This window comes from Canis aureus, chromosome 34, assembly GCF_053574225.1.
Source record: "Canis aureus isolate CA01 chromosome 34, VMU_Caureus_v.1.0, whole genome shotgun sequence".
In the NCBI taxonomy this organism is placed as follows: Eukaryota; Metazoa; Chordata; class Mammalia; order Carnivora; family Canidae; genus Canis; species Canis aureus.
Genome location: NC_135644.1, coordinates 33,820,151 through 33,831,561, shown reverse-complemented (window position 1 = coordinate 33,831,561; position 11,411 = coordinate 33,820,151). Strand labels below are relative to the sequence as shown.

The window sequence follows — 11,411 nt, the reverse complement described above, 5'->3', positions numbered from 1 at the left end:
GGGAGCTAGGTTGATTTGAGCCCCTCCCAGGCCCAACACAAAGACTAATGGGATCCAGGTCCCCGTGGTCCTGGCCAGCCCTGGATTCTGGCCCCAGGCTGAGCGAGTCCTCTCACAGGTGGATGTGGCCTTGGGGCCCTGGGCATGCCCCACAGATCCAGGTCGCTAACCTAGGGCAGACAGGGGATTCTGGGACACCCCAGGGTAGGGACAGGATGGATAGGCCGGTTGGCCCCACCCAACCCCACACCAGGAGGCAGGCTCTTCCAGGTATTGGGGCCCCAGAGGGCCCAAGGCAGGTATCCAGCTGCCCTGCGGGGCCCCAGTATAGGAGCCCATGAGCTGCAGGTCCAGGTCATCTCTGCTGTCCTCAGAACAGTCACTCAGGCTGAAATCTCAGGACACATGCCCCCACCCGGAGTCCACACATGTTCCACAATGTGGACTCTAGCACCCGCCTCTTCACACCGAGTGATTATTGCCCTCCCCTAAAGGACAGAAAGGTCTCCCTCCCCAGGGGAAGGTGCACATTAGGCTCTGAGACCCTTTGCTGTAAAAAGTCAATAAAGTGTTGTGCAAAAATGCACAGCCAGCCCGTTTCTGTGTCTCCCAGAACTCTGTGCATGGGGCGTGAAGAGACACCCAGAGAGGAGGAGGGGGCACCATCCAGGCCCCAAACAGCATCTACAGGGGCGCCATCAGGTACACAGAGCTGACATCCCCTCGTGCCTTCCAGGGGCAGCCAGACGCCAGGGTCAGGACCCCACAGACTTTACTTGGACTCAGGTTGTGTCCCCCGGGCCAGGTGGAGCTGGGACAGAGAGACAGCCAGGGAGCTTCAGGTCACTAGGGTCTGTGCTCCCTCTGTCCTGAGGGCCAAGGATGGCCGAGTTCCGGAGCACTTCCTCCCGTCCCCGCATCCCCGTGCCTGTGTGCCTGGGGCACAGAGGGCCTGTGGGGCGGTCAGTGTGGCCCTGGAAGGGATGTCAGGACACCAGGCCCTGGTGTTGTGCTCAAGATTGTAAATCAGGGAAACCACCAAGGAGCCCACACTGATGTAAATTCCCGAGGGTTTCTTTACAAGCTGGAGCTTGGGTGTAATTTCACCAAACACAGCGGAGCAGGGACGTGGATCCTGAGACTAAGAGGCATAGCAGCTTTATAGGGGCCAGTGGCCCATGGGATATACAGAAAATTGCACAGTCATGCTGGTCCACACGCAGGTGGCCAATTGAATTACACCTGACCAAATAGTATCCACTTGAGCTGGCCTATTACTTTGGTCAGAATCCTCGCACAGCTTTGGGGAGCACAAAGCAGGGTTACATTGTTATGAGCAGATTTCCGATTAGGGTGTGCCTAGCCACCTGACTAGGGTGGGGCAGCGCCTTAAGCAATAAGCAGCTATGTGGGGGTCATAGGGGAGGAGGTGGGTGTAGCACAAAATGGAATCAGTCCTGCTCTGCTTGTCCAGGGGTAGGGGATTTTTGTTAACTTTCCTGGGTCCCACACTTGCAGCTCATGAACCTGGGCCACCCTCCCCAGGTGGACTCAGCCTGCACACCTTGTGGTGCTGGATCTCTGACACCAGCATGTGGAGGGCACCCTCCTCGCCCTAGTGAGTAGGGGCTGGGTGAGCATGGGGATCGCCACAAGGCCAGGCAGCACAGCGGACCGAGAACCCAGCCCAGACCCCAACTCGACTCCCATACACATGCAGCAATAGGGCTCCCCGCCATGGGCAGCCAGCTCCTCAGGATCTCCCCCCAGGGCGGCACTGAGGTCTGGCTCCCTGCTGGAGAGGCATCTGGGAGAAGAGAAACAGCAGGCGCTCAGCGGGACCCCCTGAGGACATGGGAATTTGGCTGAGTTGGACCTTCCAGCTCAGCTGACCGTCCAGTGGAAAGTCACTGCAGGAGCGAGCCCCGGTCGGCAAGGAGAGCCCAACTATCTGCCCAGCTCCAGCACCAGAAATGATGTTGTGCCAACCATTTCGGCATTTGGGTGACCCAGCCAGAGGATCCGATAGCTGCACGTGATATCTGAATGTGATAGACACACACACAACCCAAAACCAACAAAAGTCGGAATCCCCCCAATGTTGTCAAACAGCAGCCGGATAGTTACATACACGATGCTGTGGTCCCCAATAGGATACATGGTAGACGCTATAAACCATGACTACAGAGGTACTGGAGGCACGGAGCTGTGCCTGCTGGGTTTCAAAAAGGAGCACAGAGAGGCAGGAAGCATCCTACGGAGGGGGTGTCCCTTCTAGGAAAGGACACCAGGTCCCTGTGTAGGCTACAGATGGTGAAATCTGTCCTCCTCTCTTTCAGCTTCTGGTTTTCCTCCTCTTTTGTTCTTCCTAATTCTAGTTTAGCCTCCACCCTGCATCCAAGACAATGACCAAAGAGGCTTCGTTATGACACCGCATCCTAAAAGGAGGCCGAGCTCTGGCTACCGGGTTCAGAATTGGTCATTGCCTAGGTGTATGCTGATCCCCCGAACTTGTGGCTTCACGGCTCTTCTCTCCCTGCAGAACGAGGGGAACCACAGGTCTTACAATGAAAGACGCCCACTTACACTGGGGCAGTACTATCCCTTGTGGTGGACGTCATCTGGGCCAAGTAGGACAAGTGGGGCGATCAAGAATAGTTCGCAGGTGAGACATTGGCAAACACTTACCTTTGATGTCATGCTTTATTTGTTCATCCATTTATTATTTGTTAAATATTTTCGTTTCATGTCCTCTCTATACCCAACATGGAGTTCAAACTCACAACCCTGAGATCAATCCCCCAACCAGGCCAGCCAGGCACCCCACTGCCATGTTTCATAACTCTTTGCTTCCTTGCCTATCTCTGCATCCACCTGGAACATTAAGTCCTGGACGGGAAGCTTTAGTTACCTCCGAATCCTAGAACATTCTCACTGTATCCCAATCCTAGATTGACATTTACCATTGAATAGCACTTTAAATAAATAGTCAGTAAAATAACTACTACAGTAAAGGAAATTATCAACTATTCACGTGTGTGGGCCCTGCTCCCTGGGCTCCCAGGGAAGCTATGGTTTCTTTCACATTGATCAGGTCCAAATGACACCACCACACCTCAAAGCGTGGGCTCAGTTTCTGCCCTGACACATGCAAGACCCCTGCATCAATTAACATGTATCAATCAAGCAAAGAGAGCCTGACCGGCTTGGTGTTGTTTGTAAGAACATGGGACTCTTGTTCTTGGGGTAGCAAGTTCTAGCCCCATTTTGGCTGTAGAGATTACAGAAAAATAAAATCTTAAAAACAATCAATCAGTTGATCTTTGGGAGACACAGCCCCGGATCCCAAAAGGGCAGAGAGTCAACTGAAGGGTCTACGCACAATATTATAAGCAGCAGTGCACAAAATCTGAACTTTCAGAAGTCTCCTAGAGTGGGGGACACACCAGCCTTAAGGTGTTCAGGTGGAGAAGTAGGGGGCAGTCCCTGGAGAAACAGGGCGGGCTCAGGATCCCAAGGGTCCCAAGGATAGTAGCGCCAACTGTTCCCAGGCACAGGAGCAGGAACCCGGCTGAGAGCAGCGCACTCGGGCCAACTGTCTGCCCTGTGTGGCCATAAGCTGCAAACCCCTGTGCAGTCACAGGGCCCTGTTCCTGGGACAGACCAGCAAAGGCCAGGAGTGCGAGGACACCCTCCCAGGCAGGAAGAGCACAGGTCTCCACCAGGGCAGCCCCTAAAATTTGGAGTTTTAAAATTCAGTCACTTGTCTGTGGGAAGGCTGAGAAAATTGAGGCCGTTCCACTTTAAGTTCACTGTTAGCACAAGAACTGCCATCCGAGGACCCTGTGAATAAGAGCTAAAATTTACATTTCGTCAGTTACAGGAAAAAAAGAAAAAAACACGTTACAGCCTAAGGTGTATTAGAAAGCCCCATATTAGAATGAGAACAAAGCTCAATGCCCTTGAAGACCTCATATCAAAATATAAACAGAACTTTAGGAATTGCTCCAGCCCTTCTGGAGGTCCCTGAGACCAGGCCTTAAACCTAAGCTAAAACCCACCTCGGGGTCCAAGTCCTTGCTCCACTATGTGGGGTATACTTGGACCCAAGCTCGAGTTTGTAAATCAACCCTCCTGTGTTTGCATTGGTGTTGGCTCCTTATTTCTTTCTCCGATTCAGAATCTTGGGCACAAGACCCTCATGTCCCCTCCCCACCTGGGCTGATCCCATGTCCCCTCCAACCCAGGCTGACCCTCAGTCACCTCCCGCCGACAGCAGCTTGGCACAAGCCCTCACAGATGTCCCACGGCCACGGTCGGCACTCTGGCTGTCCCCGGCCTCCCAGGAGAAGAAAGGAGGTTTCGGTAGGACACATTCCCATGGTGGCCCCAGGGCTCCCTGCCCAGGATGGCAGCTGGGGACAGGCCGTGGTCTGTGTCCCTGATGCCAGCTCCTCCTCCCCGGTTTTCCTGCAGGAAATGAAGGAGGAGGCCTCGTCTCCTCCAGGGACATCATGCAGATAGACCTGGACATCAACAGGACGTTCGGCAGCCAAATCATGTTTTGGGATTGCTAGGGGGTGGGGTGTGGCTGCTGAGTCAGGGGGCTTCAGGGCCCCAGGGGAGTCCCAGAGGCTTCTGGGTAGGGAACACAGGGCTTAAGAGGCCGGGGGAAGCAACAGCAGCCAGCAACACACCACTGTACGGTAGGGTGCCAGGGATGACCACCGTGCCCCAAAACCCGGGGCTTCGGGGATGAGGAGGTCACTACGTTGGCGCCTCTAGGGGTTTTCATGGGAGCTGAACCCCAAAGGGGTGAGGGACAGCCCCTTGAGAAGCAGGGGGCTGCGGTAGGGCCCGTGGAGGGCAGTAAATGGACCTGGGGGCCAGGCGGCATGGCAGTGGCTGGAGCAGGACACACATCCATCCGATGAGGGTCGGACGGGTCAGGGAGACACCCACACTTGGTGTTTTATATATATCTAAATTCTATGCATTTAATTTGAGACAATTTGCAATTTGTAAACATACCTAGTATGATGATCCCCAGATAATGCCCCCGGTCCAGCCAGCGCCCTTCACTGACCACACGGGGCCCCAGGGGCAGGTGTCACAGCAAACCCCAGACTGAGGTCGCCTTTATCTGTAGACGTATCCGTGTGCATCTGAGAGAATGTGGATGCCCTATGTCGGCAGGCCCCCCACGCCATCCCCCCTCATTCCCCACCCCCACACCTTCCCCCTTCATCATCATCCCCAATGGCATCCCACCTATACCATCCCCCTCACACCCACACAGCCCCACACAATCCCCACCCACACCACACCCCCACCATCCCCCCTACACCATACCCCACACGCCACCACCATCACGCCCCTGCCCCCACAACATCCACCCCCCCACCATCTGCCCCCAGCAAGGACTCAGTGCAGCTGCCCCTTGTGGGACATACTCAGCCTCACCAGGGATCTCTGGACACCCCGCTCCCATCAGAAGACCGGGTTTTCCATAGAGTACCCAGGGGTGGCATGAAGGAGGGAAGGCAGTGAGCCCCTGACAGGGTGGGTGCATGTGAGTGGTGCAGAGGACCCACTGTGCCCTGCCTCCACCCACTGTCCCTCCTGGAGGGCGGCACACCCTGCATCGGACACCAGCCCCTAACCAGAGGGACATTGGCTGGCCTGGCCCCGAACTCTGTGGGGGCTGTGGGGATTTGAGCCCCTCCAGGCCCAACACAAAGACTAATGGGATACAACCCCCCAATGGCCCTGGCCAGCCCTGGATTCTGGCCCCAGGCTGAGAGAGTCCTCCCACAGCTGGATGTGGCCTATTGGGCCCTGGGCGTGCCCGACACGTGCCTAGGTCGCTGAACTAGGGCAGGCCTGGGGATGCCGGGACACCCCAGGTTGGGGAGAGGAGGGGTAGGCGGTGGGCCCCACCCACACCAACACCAGGAGCACGGTTCCACCAGGTTCTGGGGCCCCAGGGGGCCCAAGTCCGGGGTCCAGCTGCCCTGCGGGGACCCAGCGCAGGAGCCCATGACCTGCAAGTCCAGGTCAGCTCTGCTGTACTAAGAACAGTCTCTCAGGCTGAAACCTCAGGACACGTCCGCACCCGGTGTCGAAACATGTTCCGAGGTGGGGGACTCCAGCACCAGACCCCACCCCACATGTGATTCTTGCCCTCCCCTAAAGGACAGAATGGTCTCCCTCCCCAGGGGAAGGCGCACACCCTCGGCTCTGAGCCCTTTTGGTGTAGAAAGTCAACAGAGTGTTGTGGTGCGAAAATGCACAGCCAGCCCCTTTCTGTGTCTCCCAGAACTCTGTGCAGAGTGTGAGGAGAGACCCCGAGAGAGGAGGAGGGGGTACATCCACGCCCCAAACAGCCCCTGCAGTGGCACTGCCAGGCACACCCAGCTGACATCCCCACGTGCATTCCAGGGGTGGCCAGACGCCAGAGTCAGGCCCCACAGACTTTACTGGGACTCAGCCTGTGCCCCGCAGGCCAGGAGGGATGGGACAGTGTGACAGCCAGGGAGACTCAGGTCACCAGGGTCTGTGGAAAGTGACCTGGGAGGTCTGTGCTCCCTCTGTCCAGGGGGCCGGGGCTGGCCGGATTCCAGGGCAATTCCTCCCCTCCCCGAACCCCTGTGCCTGTGTGCCTGGGGCACAGAGGACCTGCGGGGCGATAGCGTGGCCCTGGAAGGGATGTCAGGATAACAGGGCCTTGTGTTGTGCCCAAGATGGCGAATCCGAGAAACCACCAAGGAGCCCACACCAATGCAAACTCCCGAGGGTTTCTTTACAAGCTGGAGCTTGGGTCCAAGTGCACCGGACACAGAGGAGTAGGGACTTGGACACCGAGACTAAGAGGCGTAGCAGCTTTATAGGAGCCAGTGGCCCATGGGAATGCTGAAAGATGTGTAGTCATGTCGGTCCACATGCAGGTGGCCGATTGAATTACACTTTACCCTATAGTATCGACTTGAACTGGCCTATTACTTTAGTCAGAATTGGCATGCAGTTTTATGGGGCACAAACCAGGGTTACATTGTTATGAGCCATTTTCGAATTAGGGTGTGCCCAGCAGCTTGAGTCGGGTGGGGCAGCACCTTAAGCTATAAGCAAGTCATGTGGGGTCATAAGGAAGATGACAGGTGGAGCACAAAATGGAATCAGTCCTGCTCTGCTTGTCCAGAGGTAAGGGATTTTTGTTAAATATACTGGGTCCCACACTGCAGCTCACGCACGTGGGCCACCCTCACAAGGTGTACTCGGCGTGCACAACTTGTGGTGCTAGATCTCTCACACCAGGGTGTGGAGGGAACCCGCCTCGCTCTAGTGAGTAGGGGCTGGGTGAGTATGGGGCTCATCCTGAAGGCCAAGCAGCACAGGGGACCGAGGAACCCCAGCCCAGTCCCCACCCAGACTCCCAAACACAGGCAGCCCCAGGGCTCCCCCCGCATGGGCAGGGCGGCCCCAAGGTCTGGCTCCCTGATGGAGAGGCATCAGGGAGAAGATAAGCAGCCAGCGTATGGGAGGACCCACTGCCGCACATGGGAATATGGCCAAGCCAGATCTTCCAACTCAGCTGACCCTCCAGCGGAAAGTCACTGCTCGAGGGAGCCCTGGGTCTGCCAGGAGAGCCTAGCTACCCGCCTAGCACCACACCAGAAATGATGTGCCAACCATTTCAGCATTTCGGTGACCCACCCAGAGGATCAGATAGCTAGCTGCACGTGATAGCTACATGTGATAGACACACACACCCCAAAACCAACAGAAGTCGGAATCCCCCCCAATGTTGTCTAACAGGAGCCAGATGGTTACATACACGATGCTGTTGTCCCCAGTAGGATACATGGAAGATGCAATAAACCATGACTGCAGAGGTGCTAGAGATACAGAGATGTGCTTGCTGGTTTCCAACAAAGAGCACAGAGGTGCAGGAAGAATCCTACGGAAGGGAGGCCCCTTCATGGAAAGGACACCATGTCCCTGTGAGGGCTACGGACGGTGAAATCTGTCCTCCTCTCTCTTAGCTTCTGGTTTTCCTCCTAAATGCCATTTTCCTCAATCATAAGACCAAATATTTATTTTATCTTTTTAAATTCCTTTTTATTGGAGTCCAATTTGTATGAATTCTTGCTTCAGCAAGGGTGTCATTCAGGAGAGAAGGAGAGAGAAAGATTTTCTGGACAGTCAACATATCAAGGATTTCATGACCACTTAACCAGTCCAGTAAGGGATTAAGAGGGACTCTTCTAGTGGGGGACAAAAAGAGACCAAAAGCAATAAAGACTAGAGAGGACCAGAGAACGTCACCAGAAACACCAACTCTTCTGGTAACACAAAGGAACAAAGTTCATATCTGTGAATAATCACTCTGAATGCTGATAGACTAAATGTTCCAATCAAAAGATATAGGGTATCAAAGTGGCTTAAAACACAGGATCCGGGATACCTGGGTGGTTCAAGGGGTTGAGCATCTGCCTTTGACTCAGGCTGTGATCCTGGAGTCTGGGATCGTGTCCCATATTGGGCTCCTGGTGGGGAGTCTGCTTCTCTCTCTCCCTAATTTTCGGCCTCTCTCTCTCTCTCTGATAAATAAAATCGTTATTAAAAAAAACAAGATCCATCTGTATGCTGCCTACAAGATGCTCACCTTAGACCTATAGACACCAGCAGATTGATAGTCAGGGGAGGGAAAATCATCTACCACGCTAATGGATATCAAAAGAAAGCTGGAGGACCCATACTTTTTTTTTTAATTTTTATTTATTTATGATAGTCACAGAGAGAGAGAGAGGCAGAGACACAGGCAGAGGGAGAAGCAGGCTCCATGCACCGGGAGCCCGACGTGGGATTCGATCCCGGGTCTCCAGGATCGCGCCCTGGGCCAAAGGCAGGCGCTAAACCGCTGCGCCACCCAGGGATCCCTGGAGGACCCATACTTATATCAGACAAACGAGATTTGAAACGAAACCCTGGGGGACACCTGGTGGTTCAGTGGTTGAGCATCTGCCGTCGGCTCAGGGTGTGATCCTGGGATCCCAGGATCGAGTCCCACATCACCCTCCCTTTGGGGAGCCTGCCTCTCCCTCTGCCTATGTTTCTGCATCTGCTTCTCTGTGTATCTCTCAAAAATAAATAAATAATATATTTAAATCTCAAAAAGAAACAACAAATATTGTAAGAAGAGATGAAGAAGAACATTATTTCATAATTAAAAAGACTATCAAGATCAAACAACTATTTATGCTGCCAACATGAGTACCTAAATATAGAAACTGATTAACAACAAACGTATAGGAAATCACTGATAATAATACACTGATAGAGGATTCCAACACCCAGTTATGGCAATGGACCGATCGTCTATGCAGAAAATCAACAAGGGAACAATAGCCTTGACACACTGGACCACAGGGACTCAACAGATATAGTTAGAATATTAGATCCAAAAGGAGAATAAACATTCTGTTCAATTGCATATGGGACATTCTCCAGAACAGATCATATCAGGGCCCACAAATCAGCCCTCAACAGGTACAACAGGTACAAGAATGTTGATTTCACACCCTGTACATTTTCAGACCAAGGCGCTATGAAACTGGAAGTCGACAGTAAGAAAAAAATTGGACAGACCAAAAATACGTGGAGTTTATGATCATCCTACTAGAGAATGAATGGAGCAACCAGAAAATTAAAGAGGTAATTTAAAACAAATGAAAATGAAAACATGTTTCTCCATAAAAACAAAAAAAAAAGAAAACATGTTTCTCTAAACCTCTGGGATGTAGCAAAGACAGTCCTAAGAGGGAAGTACATAGCAATACAGGCCTACCTCAAGAAAAAAGAAGTCTCCAATACACATCGTAACCCTACACCTGAAGGAGCTGAAAAAGGAATAGCAAACAAAGACTAAAGCCTACAAAAGAAGGGAAAAAATTAAGATCAGAGCAGAAATAAACAATACAGAAACAACAAAACAGTAGAATGGAATAACAGAACTAAGAGCTAGTTCTTTAAAATAAGTAATAAAATGGATCAAGCCCTAGCCAGCCTTATCAACAAGAAAAGAGAAAAGACCTAAATAAATAAAATCACAAATGAGAGAAGAGAGATCACAATCAACACCAGAAAAATAAGACAATTATAAGGGGATACTATGAAAGATTATACGCTAACAAACTGGGAGACCTGGAAGAAATGAACAAATCCCTAGAAATGTGCAAATGAGCAAAACTGAAATAAGAAGAAATAGAAAATATGAACAGACCCATTACTAGCAAAGGAATTGAATGAGCAAGGCATCTGGGAGACTCAGTGGTTGAGCATGTGTTTGGCTCACGTCATGATCCCGGGGTCCTAGGGGTTCAAGTCCCACATCAGGTTCCCCGCATGGAGCCTCATTTTCCCTCTGCCTATACCTCTGCATCTTTGTGTCTCTCATGAATACATAAATAAAATATTTAAAAAAGAAAAAAGATAAAAAGTTGAGAAAGGACCCAAATAAAATCAGATGAGAAAAGAGAAATAAAAACCAACACTAGAGAAATACAAACGAATATAAGAGAATATGATGAAAAATTATATGCCAGCAACCTAGAACCTGAAAGAAATAGATCAATTCCTAGAAATATATAACATAGCAAAAATGAAAAATGAAGAAATAAGAAATTTGAACAGACAGTTACCAGCAAAGAAATTGAATCAGCAATCAGGGTTCTCCCAACAGGAGACGCTTAGATCAATAGAACAGAATGGAAAGCCAAAACAAGATACAAACCTGTATCTATGAACCATAAAGGATAAGAAGGCAGGAAGGAATATCCAAAGGCACAAAGACAGTCTCTTCAATAAACCCTAACACTGACCCCAGGATAAGAATAAATGGTGTTGGGAAAACCAGGCAGCCACATGCAGAAGAATGAAACTGGACCACATTCTTACACCATATATATAAAAAATAAATTCAAAATGGATGAAAGACCTAAATGTGAGACCTGAAACCAATCAAAGAAGAAAAGATAGGCAGCAACGTCTTTGACATTGGCCACTGATTTTTCTTTCTAGATATGCCACTGAGGTGAGGGAACAAAAGCAAAAATGCTATTGGGACTTCATCAAAATGAAAAGCTTCCGCAAAGTGAAGAAAACAACCAAAGCTAAAAGGCAACATACAAAATGAAAGGAGATATTGGTAAACAACACATCCAATAAAGAGTTAGTATGCAAAACACATAAAGGAAATATAAATCTCAAGATCCTAAAAACAAATTATGCAACTAGAGATGGGCAGATAAATGAATGGACTTTGTCTCTGACAAGACAGCCAGATGGCCACCAGACTCACTGAAAGACACAAAGCGTCACTCATCATCAGGGAAATGCAAAACAAAACCACA

General features: G+C 51.1%; 1 long non-coding RNA gene across 2 annotated transcripts in view; it reads right to left on the bottom strand.

Annotated features, from left to right (window-relative positions):
* Positions 1 to 11,411, bottom strand: part of LOC144304760 (uncharacterized) — a 478,638-nt gene that overhangs the window by 24,952 nt on the left and 442,275 nt on the right. The window lies entirely within an intron of this gene.